General features: G+C 42.6%; 1 protein-coding gene across 1 annotated transcript in view; it reads left to right on the top strand.

Moving 5' to 3' along the window:
* The window catches only part of LOC105670597 (protein vestigial-like), a 43,263-nt gene that overhangs the window by 5,918 nt on the left and 22,798 nt on the right, over positions 1 to 14,547 (top strand).

Genomic DNA, 14,547 nt, shown 5'->3' with positions numbered 1-14,547 from the left:
ATGAACCGATGTCGTCGCCAGGACCACCCCGAAGGATACGCGTACGGGACGCGCATCCCTTCGCGAGATAGACCGACAGCGCGGAGCAGGACTATAATACCTATCCTATAACCAGCTCCTGTCCGTCCTCCTAGCAGCAGGTCTCAAACGGACCGCGCCTTTACCTGACCAAGTTTTACGATCGTCGCGCCGAGGTGGCGATGTGTCCTCGTGTTATCGTCCCGGCGGGATCTGGCCCTAGCTAAAGCAGGCTCTTGCCACGGCTTCTTTTATTATATTTCTCTTTCCTCTTGCCTCCTCCCCTCCCACACTCCCTTCTTCCCTCACATGTCCCTCTTCCTCGCTGACGCTGTATTTATCTTCGCGATTAAAAAATGAAGGGTACGAGTATTTTGCAATCTGCGATCAACGCGCGCTGTCGCATTGTTCTTTTGGAGAGAAAGCATAATGGCGATAATAATAAGGAGGAGAATATTTCAGTTATTTTTATGTCGCCTAAAAAGTGCAATTAGAAATGTATTTAACTTGATAAGACGCATTAATATTTTTCTATCGATCAACAAGATAGTTTCTGCGTTAAAATAATTTTTCTACTTTTTTGTAGAATTTTCTTTAATCTTCTCAGATATTATGTCTTATTTTAAATATATTTTGATTATTTTCGATTGCATTATTTGACTCACTCGTCGCCGTTCTTTCCCCATAAATCAATTAATTACGAGACCATCGACAGAACGATCGACTTGCTTTCCAGCGGATTGTCAATATGTCGTCAATCTTCCGCGGTGTCGACACCGCGCCGAGTTTCAAGTTCTGGCATTCCCGTCGCGTCGTATTAGGAGAGATCGACTACCGGCCGGTAATTTGTTGTTCTCGCTTCGCCGGAATAAATTTCCACCGGGACTAGTTTCTCGGCCAGCGCCAGTTCCTGTGCGTGCGCGCCCTTTCGCCCGATCGTCTTTACATTCCACTCATGAGATCGCTATCGTGGACGCTTATACAACCTGTCGCGGAAAATCACCGCAGAATGCGACGCCGATTTCTAAAACTGCGGAATCGATCCTGACGACCGCCTGGAGTAGAACTCGACCTGTTGATCGCGAAGTCGTCAAACGGGAAGCCAATCGAAATTCCGTGAAATTAAAATAAGTCGCCAAAATGGAGTCGTTACAGTCGTGCGTCTCGAATACTTATTAATGAATCAACAAATTAAGGATTAAATCGAGATACTCGCTAGATCCAATTCCGATAATTTCAACAATGATTTCTCGATAATTTTCTATCTTATTTCCGCGCGTCCTCATCTTCTCATTCCGGTGTTTACGAGATCAGTGAGTTTCGGGGGCTCTACGCCACTGTGCGAGCCACGCAGAAAATTCGCCCATAAAGTGCGCGGAACGACCACGCGCTCGCCCGTAAAAGAACGAAGAAACACAAGGCGAGCGGTACATTTAAACGTTCCCCGCGCGCACGGTGTATCGGGAGTTCCCAGAGAGGCACGCAAGACCTTACGCTACGTCTTTACTTAACCCCTTGACCACGCGATGAACAACATTTTTCCGACGCGGCCGACCGTGGGGAGTCGTTCCCCCGGTCTCCCGTTTTACTCCCGCGGTGCGCCCCTCGCACGGATTGCTTCCGACATTCGCCGGCGTGGTCACGCGAGTACCTGGCGGCGTTTCGATATTTTCGCTACGCACTACGCTGTCCAGCGCGTTGAGAGGAAAAAATAAATTAATTACGATCGATCCGCGCGTTCGATGAGTGCGCGCGTCGTTAAAAGCCAGCCGACGGCTGGCTAACCCTGTCAAAGTCGAGAGGAGGCGCTTTTGCTATAACAGTATGAGCTATGGTCGCCGTCTTCGTCGTGCTCGGCCGAGCAGGGAGCATCGACATCGCCACGCCGGCGGAACCTTCCCTCTCCGCCTTCTCTCGCGACTTTTCTTGTTGCATCACCTGCGAAAATCGACGCGACGATCGCTATCACTGGCCGTTTCGGAGACGCGAAAGAATTACAACTGTGAAATCGAATTTTGATGTCTAGATGGTTTTAGACTCTCTTTAGATCTTCTTAATTCCGAGATGTTTCGGATTCTCGACGTCTTTTATTTTACATTTGTAGAGCAAGTTGCGTTTTTGTTAAATGATACTTTGGATCTTATATTGTTTATATTCTGGACTGCTTGAATTAATTTAAATCATGAAAACGGTAGGAATTTTTCGAATAATCTAGATGCATCGACTACTAATTAATATATTATTCGTAAGAATATTAATACAGTATATTTTAATTTTTTTTAAACACTTGGACACAAGACCAAAGACCAAAGACATTATTTTAGATGACAGATTCTGAGTTTCTTAAATAATTAATGAACAATAAGGACGAGCAGATTTATTTATCGGAAGAATCTTGATAGCTTAGCTTGATAGTAGTCTGTGACTTTCCCTTGTTGCACGCCAATGTATGAAAGATAAAAAAAAAATTGAAAAGACATGCACAACGATAATATCGAGAGACGTTCGCCATGACGACGATGATACTTCAGACCGGTACGGCATCCTCGACCGCGGTAGGATCAAACGGTGCGGTACGGATAGAAAGAGAGCCGTAAGTAGGGGTGTTGCGAGGTCTCGATAAATTCAGGATCTGGAAGTCCGAGTCGCTGACTTTTTTATCGCCACTTAAACGGGAAAATGGCGTTTCTGCCAGCCTCCTGGCGGGCGCATCCGAGTTCGTGCACACGCGTTACGCAATAAATAAATCTTTTATTGTTTTGATTCTTCGCAGAGAATTTTGCTTCCTTGTGCAATTCTTGAATTTTAAGAAAATTATCAATTGTTCACGTTTGATCATTCATTTTAATCCTCGCGTGTGAAAAAAATATTTTAAATATTACGAGGACATGATAGTTTCCTGTCTAATTTTGTATAATAAGTGCAGAATACGTGTGTGTGCGTGTCGAACGATTTACTCGATAAATTATTGTGAGGTTTGTGAATTATCCTTTGCGGCAGCGGCGGTCAGTGTCGCAGCGCGCGGCAACTAAAAAGAGACTCACAAAACTTTCACCGAATCGTCGCGAAATCGAGGTGAACTCGCCTTACCGGTTTAAACGAAAAAATTAATACGTGACCCGACGGCTGCGGCGGAGATCGGCGCCCGCGTGGCTGAGATAAAACGGCGTCCCGGTATCGAGAATCGGGTGTTACGATGAAAGAGAGAGAGAGAGAAGAGAGTGCCAGGTAAAGACAACACGCCGGTGGACAATCCGTTGCTCCATCGGCAAAAAAAGACCAACTACTCCTGGTGTAAGACCTGCTCCGGCTGCTCGAGAATGATGATGATTCTGTCGTAACCGCTTGCGCATACTGCTCGCTTCTCGAGGCGTTTCTAATGCATATTGTGTCATGTTTAGACCGAATCGAATCGCTGATTAAAAAAATGAAAGCAAATTTTTCCATTCGCTCTTATTTCCCATTAATTCTTGCATCTATTCTCAATGTGCATTCTCAAATACCTTGTACACGGCATTTAACAATATAAAAAGAAGTGTCTTTTTAATTTTATCAGCAGTCAAACTAGAATTTCCGGAGATGTCTGAAATAGTTGGAGTGACTGGTAATTTTTAAGCTTTTTGTACACACGAATGGGGAAATGATATTCAGGTTACGGACAAAATACGAAGAACGAATGCGAGACGGAAGGACGAGTAGGGAGAAGGAAGTATCGCGGAAGCGATAGCCGCTTCTTTTGTGTCGTCCGAGTGTCCTCCCCGTCAGAAAGCGCGGATGCGTTTCTGCTCGAGGCGGTTGTATTGAATTTCAAATCGCGCGCGGACAGATGGACACGTCCATGGACGAACTCGCGGTCGGTTGTTGCAGTAGAAAAAAAAAAGAAACATCTAGGAGACCCTGGAAATCTTCCGATGTCGGTGAGAGCCGATCTCATGTCGCATCCTAGTAACCTCGATTCCACGACCGCATCCTTTCCGCGCATCCTTGGATTACTACGATTTCTAATTATTTAAAAAAAAAAAAAAATGAAATATTGAGAAAAAAAGCGAAGAATATATATTTCACGTATTTTAATGCTTCAAAACCTCCTGGCATTTTTCTTCAATTTCAATTATCTAAAATCAATTATCTAAAATCAATTATCTAAAATTCATTTAGATTTTAGACTTTCTTGATTGTCCTTATTTAATCGTCAAGAGTTTTCCATTTTCAATTCTGTCCAAGCGTGAGAGTTAAAAACCCTTATCCCTCGAGATATCGGTTCATCAGGGTGAAGGATCGGCGGCGATCGAATCTTTTGGAGAAAAAAATCCCGCGTCAGCTATCAGCCCGCTCGTCGTTAGTCACGTGCGTCGCGCGGCGCGGTCATTTGTCTTTGTTCACTTTGCGCACCCGGTGTCCGAGAAAATGCCCGCGCATCTATTTGTTACGAAGCCGAAGCCACAAATCACCGCTGGCTGCACTCCTGCGTGTCCTCGTCGCCGAACTCTTCTTCGCGTGCGCGCGCGCGCACGCCTCTATCGCGACTCCCGAGTATATTTAAACGCAATTACGACACGCGGTCGCCCAGTAATCCCGCCGAAACACGCATCACCGCGAGATTAACTGCTACGCAGAGCAGGCAAGCCAGAAGTCTGGAATCCAGACGCCGGGTATCTCCGAGCACGTTATTATAATCCGTGCGATTCCTGATGAGCACGCGGGTTGCGTCGAGACGCGTTCTCTTGCAATTCGAGATGAAACGATGATGTCATCGTCTAGGTGTCTGTTAACTCTAAAGAGACCCGCGAGACGGGTCTAAAAATCTATAATTCCCTCGGTATAAAAATATCATCAATTCTTCTAGCATTCACGAATAAAATATGATTAGCGCGTCGGAATGACCGATGTACATTTACGACATTTGCGGCTCCATCGCGCTCCCTCCGTCGGCGTGGCCACGTATAAGTTAAAGGGACAAAACGTGGATAATTCCTCATCTCTATCGGAAGAAACGAGCCGCGAGTATGCGCGGTAAGTGGCGAATTAATAAACGCCGTTGACTCTCGGCTCAACTTGACTCGGGAGGGGAATCGGACTCCTCGAGTACCGACTACGAAAGCCGCGCCGAGTACGAGAACTCGGACTTCTGCGGTAGCCGGCGATAAGGCTCCATTACTGAAATACCAGCTGTTTAACCCCGCGGAACTCTCTTACCCCTCTCTTCGGATTTCTCCTCTTTTACTTCGCCCGATGCCGCCCGCCTGCGCCACGAGTTGTCTATTTTCGCTCATTCACGCGGACTTTGTGTTTCGCGGCGCTCTTTCTTTTCTATCTAGGTAGGCAATTCCGTTAACAGGATGCTAATGGAATGTGATTGCATTAACCGCATTCGATGCGTTTGGGAAAATAATATATACGGCGTGTCCTTCGAAAAGATGAGATTCCGCGGAGGAGTTTGTTTTTAATTTCTCTTCTGGCTTTCAGCTGTAATTTCGGTGCGTTGAACTGCTTCGTGTTCTCATGCTAATATTAAAAGGGTTTCTTTTGCAATTAATTGGGAATATTTTGCAATTTCGGCAGCCGGATCAATTCTCGAAGGTTGAAATCAAATAAAAGCGCCATTTCAAGGATAATTTCGATTTACTTGTTTTTAATAAACAGCAACTTTTGCGTTCTCGGTCTTCAATATTTTGCCATGTTAACGGCCATCTGCCGTTGACAAGAATGCGAGTAACGCCAAGATTCTGTTAGTCTGATATCTAATCGCAGATTCAGTCCGCGTCAAAATATTCTATATACGGATATGTCGAGGAGAATGATCGAACTGCATCTTCGATCGATCCAATGCATCGACAGACATTTCGCCGGCTGCCGACTACCACGTGACACGTGTTGGGCCAGATATTATTTGACTCGGACAGCAAGCAGAACTGGTCTGGTCGGGCAGCTGACGTATCAAAGAGATACCGACGAATGTCGCTTGTCCGCGATTCGATCTCTCGCTTAGATATCGCCGAACAATTTCTAATTAATCGCTCCGTGTTCTGCGCACGACTCGAAGTCGCGGATCAGAATGCGATGTTTATTCTATTTTCGAAAGATTTTAACTGTTCGTCACGTTTCCCCGATGAAAATTTTGTTCCGCAAATTTGTCCAAATTTGTCATCGTGCTATTTTTCAGAACGCTCTACGAATGAAAATAAAATAAACTTTTTATCGAATTACGTGTGTCGGTAAATAATGTTGAATCAAGCTTATTGAGAACTAAAATATTTGAATTATAAAAATAATTAATTAATCACTTTTTGAACATAGTTTCGAAACTAACGACGGTGCGTATAAACAGAAATGCTCTGTTTAAATAGACAAGCGTAAGATCAGAACGGCGCCTCATAAATTTAGGAGCGATCCATCAAAGAACCTGCGGGAAGGGAAGAAGAGGGTTTCGGGATTCGCCACCGGTTACATTGCTGCATTCGGCTTGCACGTGCTCGCTCGGTTTTGCGCGGGACGCTCGAGCGCACGTTGACGTGTAGGCTGTCCAGTAGGGTATGATTTGTCGCATCGTCGACCAGCTGCCGTCCTCGTGTTGCCGCAGACCTCCCGTCCGATGGACGTTTGGCCCGGCAAAAATATTTCCGTCCAGTTGCTTCTCATTTCTCGTCGCTTACCGAGGATTATATATTCTTTGATCCGAGAAGCCTAGCGTTCGGGAAAATCTTCAATGTAATCCGTGTAAATTTCAAGATATGTGAGCGATGCGAGAGCAGCTAAAATTCAAGATACCCGTATGATCTTGGGAGTCCAAGATATGAAAGTTCCAAGGAACTTTGGATTTCCTCGAGTCAGGGTCGGGCCTAAAAATTTAACATTGACGTCGTCTAGGATCCCAGCATCTGTTTCCGTGATGAATCACTCGAGCGGGCCACTGACTTTGTAGCATGTAAATATAGAGGCGACGCGTTGTTCGACGTCGCTTGGCGTCGTTGTACTGAAGACTACTCAGACATTGTCTTAGCTACAAAAACGCCGCGTGCTTCCCGACACTTCGTTCGTTTTTCCTGACGTTCTCGAAAGCCTTGTCTTGCTTAAACTAACAAACAACTCTTCGTTTAAGCAGGAGGATAAGGAAATTTGTAGAGAACAATAGAATGTTAGTAGTTATAACGATAAAGTTGCGGTGAAGTCATTAAAGCAGTGTATAAATATTAATTTTTATAAAATTTATCGTTATTTAAAGTTTATAAGCTCATCCGAATATTTTACGTGCAAATTCCTTAAAAAAAAAACAGATCTGAAAATTTTTGTTCATGAAATTCATCAATAAATTTTTGTTTCATTCTAATATCTAGAAAATTTGCAACATACAAGTTTTAAAATATGCAAACAATGCAAGCAAGCATTTTAAGATACGCTAAATAAAGCATAGTAATTTTATCAGTATAATTATTAAGCAATTTTTTAAAAAGCAGTGGCGGTTTTCGTTTACGTAACGTTTATGAGATTAAGACACGCGAGATCACGATAAAAATTTGGGGATTGAATTTACGACGTGGTCGAGGACAATGTAGCGGGCAAGCATCCCGGTGCATTTTATGCGGCTACTAAAGTCTGGCGGCGCGCCAACCGGCCGAAGGTCTATTATAGTTTTGTTATGACAGGGGACCGTTTCCGTAAATTAATGTCGAAACAAATGTATCTCGTTTTAAGGAGCCGCCGGTTGTACCCCTAATTGAATCGGTAAACACCATAAGTTAGCCGGTAAGCAGTCATGTCGGCATAAATCACTCTTGGGAGATGGGGCTGTCACCTTGTTCCTTTAATCTTGTAAACGACGAGATTGACGAAGCAAAGGTATGAAATACCGCTAAATTCTAAATTAAAAACTATATATATATATATGCTTTGACGTATAAAATTGTACGAATCTGGGAGGGAGGCTATTCGAGGCAGTCACATTGTGTCTAAATATTCGCACATCAGAATACAAAAGTGTGTCTAATATAGATTAAAAAATTAATATTAGCTTATGCAATTAATAAAAATTAATTTTGGATTTTACTCATGATACATGAATATCTAAATATGATGCGTCTGCTTCGAATTATTTCAGATTGGAGCAATTTTATGTGTTACGATATTTATCATCAAATTATGAATGTGTGAAGTCGGTAGGATGTGAATCATTTGGATAAATAATTTGAGAGCTTTTCGTTATAATATTTAATTGAAGAAAGAAACGATTGCACGGTCCGATCAAAGTGATTTGAATCCGAACGATGATCTGTCAGTAGTTTATTAAAATAAAGACACATAAATACACATATATGAAAAGCGTATTGACATGGAAAATGCGCTCCTAAATATTATAAATATATATAATTTAATAATCCGTAAAATTCAACGATAAAAATAATGTTTCTATTAATATTAATTTATTTATGCTCGAATTGATGTGTGAAGCAGAAGGAAAACACATTTAGGTTCTCGTTACAGAATTTCTTATTGCAGATTCTTTGATGCGATAAGAATTTTTTTCCACTCAAAATGTCTTTCACTTCTCGAATTCACATTCGAATTTATTTTCGAATAAAATCTTTAATAGGTAGGTCTTTGCCAGGCTTCTACGATCAGAATTTCCAAGATCCTTCTCGCGTATGCTCTTAATTGCACGCATCGCAGCGTACGGTGTCTGTATTATCCTGAGAAACTAGAGAAGCGTTCGCGCCTCATAGGAGGAGGACCTCTATATTAACTCACTTTACACCACCACTGTGCTTCCCATCAAATTAAGCTCATGTTGTAAACTTACTCCTGATTCCAACACGCCGTATCTTAATTCGCAGCTTCCTTTTTATCGAGTAATATTTAATTTAACATTTAAATCACACGCACGCTATTAACACTTCTTGTAAGAAAAAAAAAAAATTTGTATATTTTTTTATCATTAGAATTTTGTACGCGATTTATGTTGCGTATTTAAGCTGTAAAATTTATATTCTGTATATGCAAAACAGTTTGATAAATTGCGTATAACAATAGCATCAAATACCTCGCCAGCTAGAAAGTTATTCGTCAAGACGTATTCAACCGTCTGGCAACGATCTACGATTCCACAGCGCTTTTTACCGCAATAAGACCTCCTCTTCTTTTCTCTTCGCTGAAGATCATTTCAACGCTTTCTCGGAGAACTGTCGTCTCCATCATATATATTTCTTTTCCGCGCAATGACAAGCGCGCGGTTTGGATGGATACAAGACATTAACTCCAGGCTGCTGGGCACGTAATATGTTAATGTCACCGATGACAACTGGTCGTTTAATCACTTAACGCCTCCTTTGAATGCCAGAAATCGCGTGCCCGGAATGATTCATCGGCCGCAACGGCATCTCCTCTAATCTCGAAATTCCTTTCAAATAGTCGCGGCGGCTGCCTACTTCACCAAGCATTTTCATTTTTTACGCTTCTCTTAATAAATCCGTTACAAACTCGACGCACTATTACAACGTGCGTCACTTTTAACTATCTATGCAAAAGGAATGTTGTTTCTACCATTTACGGTTTTCTTTCCCGAGACTTTGCAATTTGTCAATACTTCCATAAACTGCCATAAACTGCCGGGGAATATATGAATTCTTCGGATGCTGAATTTCTTGGATCATCGGCATTTAAAATGTCAGTTTCTTGACTTCTGGCGAAATTCTTCAAATTCTCACTTCTACCTTCGTAGCTATAGATTCGTGGATTCTGCCGTATCGGAAGAAATTCTTGAAACAATCGGAAGCGATAAAAAAAAAGATGATCCTTTTAACGCTTGAACAATACGCTAACTAATTGCGGAAAGCCTCTCGTGAAATTCAACTGTGCGACATCGCGCGTCGCAACGACCCTAATATTATCACAAAATACTCACCACGCGGCATACAAATGGGGCCATTAATGTCGGCTCTTAACTGTATCTGCTTTACAAGGAGAATTCGCTCTTTTTGCCATAAATTATACCTCGCGGATGTCGTACGGAGGAGGAAGCGCACGAGAAAAAGGACGATTGTCGTGTATTCGTTTTCCGTTCTTAGCCGCCGCTCGTAGCCGTCCATCGCATTTCCACTCCACGCGCAGTGAATCCATCACGTCGGATCAGATCGGTAAGCGAGATGTGCCAAGATCGCAACAATGAATGAGCACGCGTGTGAAGGTCCGGGTGCAAGAACCGAATGAGCTCACATTTTTCACGTGTCACAGGCGAGAGAGCGAGCCCGAGGCGAGTTTGAAATTTTGGAAAATATTTTTGTAATTTTAAAATGTCTAAAAAAACATATAAGAAACATTAGGCTTAATCGGACTTACAATTGGAGGAAAGTGAAACTTTTATTCACTACCATCTCATTATTATCTGTTATCTCATTAGCTTGGGTGATTTATGTTATTACAAAATATTATGAGTCATTTCCAATCAATGCTTAGTCAATAAACGATAAGATAAGATAGTAAATTATCCCCACTAATTTCTATTTACTCTGTAAACATCCTATCTAAAACGTAGATCTGAGAAAATAATTTATGTACACTTGATAATTAAATTTAATGGCGATATATAGATAATTTCTCTTTTAATTACGAATTTCGATCAAAGTTGGGTTTTAAAAATTTGTTATTTTGTCATTAGAAAACTAAGTAGGCATTTATTGATACTTGGAATCTATCTTTTCTATTCTCGAAAATAGTCTGTTAATGGATTTCCTGATTTTTTAATTGAGATATACATACATTGTACGAAAAACTTTGGATTTTATCTCAAAGGAATGAAATGTATTTAGACTACAGATGGACAGGGAATTATCCGATTTACCGGGAACGATGCGACTGGTTTTCTCGCTTCTCTCGCAGGTGGTCCGTCCGTATTCATTAAATCTAGTCGGGCGCTGATACGAAGATAAACAGAAGTTACACCTCGCCTAACACGCGCGGGAATTAACATAGCTGCGCGCGATTCGACGTTTAAAGGCCGATCACATTTCCATACCTGTGGACTATTCGATTCCTGTTCGGCCCGTCGGGGAGAATCCTTCCTCGATGTCCTACGTCGGTCTATATTTGCCCTCGGAACGCGGCCAGGACCCATTTATATCTCCTTATCCGTACATCTTCGCGCAGCGGGTCGCTGCGGAGCCCGAAGGCCGAAACTGCACCCTCTCTCTCTCTCTCTCTCTCTTTCTCTCTACCTCTTTACCGTCCTCGCCTCTTTTCGTCTTCCAAAGAAGATGAAGTGTCGCCTCTTTTGCCGTGAAACTTTGACCTTTTGAAGCTAAATGAGAGAAGCATTAGTTATTGAGCATTTTAATAGCTGCGTTAAAATTGAAAGTTTAAAAAAGATCTCACGTCGTTGTGTGAATATTTCTAAAATTTCTGAAAAATACTCGCGTGCCAACTCGATTAAATTATACAGTTCTTTTCTAAAAGACTGCGATAACTTGAAAGAGAATCAACACGGGTGCAAAGCGCGTGTCAAGCTCTTGACAAAATACTTGGCCAGCGTTCGGCTTTATTAGCGGCTTGCCGGACATGATCGATGCAGATTCCGCCCGACGCGAATAGCTCGCGAAACCGCGCTTCGTAATTGGATGTATCCGAAGCCGTCGACGTTAAAACGCGCCATTCAGGATCAAAGGACGAGGGATTTTGGGATGCTCGCGCATCTGTTTATCATTCATTCGCGCGAGCGCGTTGATTTCCGCGCGCGGGATTCTTCGTCTTCGCTCGTGCGCGATCCGTGCGCATCCAGCCGCGAGCAGGGACGCGAATCTCGCCGGGAATGTTCCCTCATTAATAAAGAACAGAGGAGGAGAAAGAGAGAAAGAAGGCCGGGAGCGGCGTCGTCGTAGGTGCTCGCGCGAGTCCGCTCCGCTCTGCTCAACGGCAAACGCGAGCGGAATGCGCGCAGCGCGCATACTTTCATCAATTTCGCGTGTCTCGCGGCACCGCTCGCAGCTATTTCATTGACGACCTGTCGGCGAGGAGGAGGGCGAGAAAAAGAGAAAGAGGGCCCCGTGACGGAGAGGGAAATGCGCGCAAGACCGCGCGCATATATATTTTGGGAACGAAATCCCGTAAAGAGAGCGGCGATAAAAAGAGCGCGAGCACAATGAGCGCGATCCGCGGTACGTGCTTAGTCCGCTAAGATTTACCGCGCGGGAACACAAAAGGGACGACCAGCTGTTAAAGGCTGGGGAAGGACTCTAAGCATTTGCGCCGCGCTGCTTTCACCTCCTGACTTCCCCGGGCACGAGAAAGTGCTCTTCATCGTCCGAATATCGAAGAGTTTGTCGCTCGGCTTGCTTCCACCCGAGCGAGAAAACATCAAAGCGTTTCACCCACCTTCGCCCTAACCCCCGCACCCCCGCCCGGCCCTTCCTTCGACGGCCTAATAATCATTTATTATCCCGGCAAATAATAACGACCGCGATGCTACGCTATGAAGTTGCGGAAATTAGGCTTTGTTTAAAAATTAGCCGCCCGTTTGCCGGCCTCATAAACTTTCCTTCGCTCGCTTCATCAGCCAGCGAATTTCCCCACTTCCGTACAATCGAAAAACTTACCGCAAAGTGCCCTTTCTTCCGCGTTTTCTTCACCCTTGCCGCCTATAGAAGTGGCTTCCTTCTCGCTAAAGAAGTGTAAGACAATGCACGGTTATTTTTATCAGCCTCATCAATATGCTGTTAGAATTATTAAATTAATGACTTGTATTAAAATATTTTAATTTTTGTATTCTCTTTCTAAAGACAACTTAAGCAATAAGATAATTTTATCGCGTTAGAAAAGATTTAAGCATATCTCTCGCGTATTTCGGCATATCTCGTAATGAATGCAATTAGAGGGATCGATGGCTCAATTATCGTTAATGCGCTCGTGTGAAGCTCGATCGAAAGATTTTATGCCGAAAGAAAATCGCGAGCCCGCGCTGAATTTGCAGTTGATTCGTTAAAACCCGGAAGCGCGACCCTGTTCGGCAGACTCTCCATTAATTGTCTTAGTCCTCGATCGTGTCCTCCCTCTTCCACCTCTCCGCCTCCCTGTCCGCTAATTGAAATTCTTACCTAAGTACCTGCGCAAACACAGAATTCACTGTTAATTGATCGGGAGATTAACTCATTGAGTTACTGCGCACGTTAGGATACGATGATCCGAGAATTCAAGGACTCAACAAGTCCGTGCATCTAAGATTCTAAGGAGCCAGGATTCTGAGAAACCGGACTTCAAGGAGAGCCGGAAAGTTATTAATTAAAAAAATTATCGATCAAATTTCATTTTAAATAGACATTTTTTTCCGTGGCAATTAAATTTTTAACGCGCTTTAATGTTTCTATTATTTCTCTAGTTTAATATTTGCACAAAACGACATCGTTCATCCACAAGAAGGAAAAAGAGGGAGATAATTTTGTAATTTCTAGCCATAATTTCCGCTGGCTATATCTCGTTCTTTTTTTTTCGACGAGATACGTCGTTTCCTTCTTGCTCTTCACCCTCACACGCCAACTGCCGGTCTAGACGAATAATTGAAGAAACAAAGGGGGGGACTGCAATTATGCCTCGCAATTACTGCGTCGCGTCTGCGTGCTTCAACAAGGATGGCGGCCGCGCCGCGATGCCGTCAGCCGTCGACTCGCGTTTTCGATAGAATTATTTGTTCATAGCTGCGTACGTCGAATTAAAACATATTCGGTAATGCTAACTTCGTACAAATTAATATATTAATTTTACGATTAATATATTTAAAAAATGACGGAAGTTTAATCTCGAGAGATAACGTCAATTATATATCGCAAGATAAAGCATTCAACATAGAATACAAAAATTAAAAATGTCGAGAAATTGATTAATGCTTAAATAAACATTCTCGCTGTTATTATAAAATGTTTATGGAATTTGAAGACTTAATATAACATATGTTATATGTTACTGGTTAAAATATTTTAACCAGTGAACCGGACAAACTTATCTCGCGCATCATTAATCGTTAATCAAGGCACAATCGCGCGAAAGATAATACAGAAATGATCCTCTTATTTCATTTCTGAGCCGGCAGGACATTTTCATTAGTCACAAGACGCACTGAACAGACACTGGCGCTGCCCGATGACTCAAGGATTGACTCGAGGACTGTCGATTCGTCACTGTCAGCTAGTGCAATGTCACGAGTGCCGAGATGAGACGAGCGATTATAAAAGTGAAAAATGACCCGCGAAAAGTCTTGACATTTCGTTCATAATTCTTTTGATAGATTTTGGTCATCTGTATACTGCTAGAAACGAAACAACAGTGTCTGTTTTTAATTCTAAACAATGCATATTTGCATTCTAAAATTTAAAACAACAAGTATTTAAAGATTCAACGATGAGTAAGTTTGAAAAATTGAAAGCTTGCGCGTTTTAAGGTTCACTCGTTTGCGATCTTCAATAATTTAAGATGCCAGGAATTTTCGATTCCAAAAATTTTTTTAAATGAAATTTATATAGATAATTTTCCACGATATTTCTTTTTACGACCATA

The sequence above is a fragment of the Linepithema humile genome, chromosome 8, assembly GCF_040581485.1.
Source record: "Linepithema humile isolate Giens D197 chromosome 8, Lhum_UNIL_v1.0, whole genome shotgun sequence".
NCBI classification, from domain to species: domain Eukaryota; kingdom Metazoa; phylum Arthropoda; class Insecta; order Hymenoptera; family Formicidae; genus Linepithema; species Linepithema humile.
This window is presented reverse-complemented; position numbering and strand designations above follow the sequence as displayed.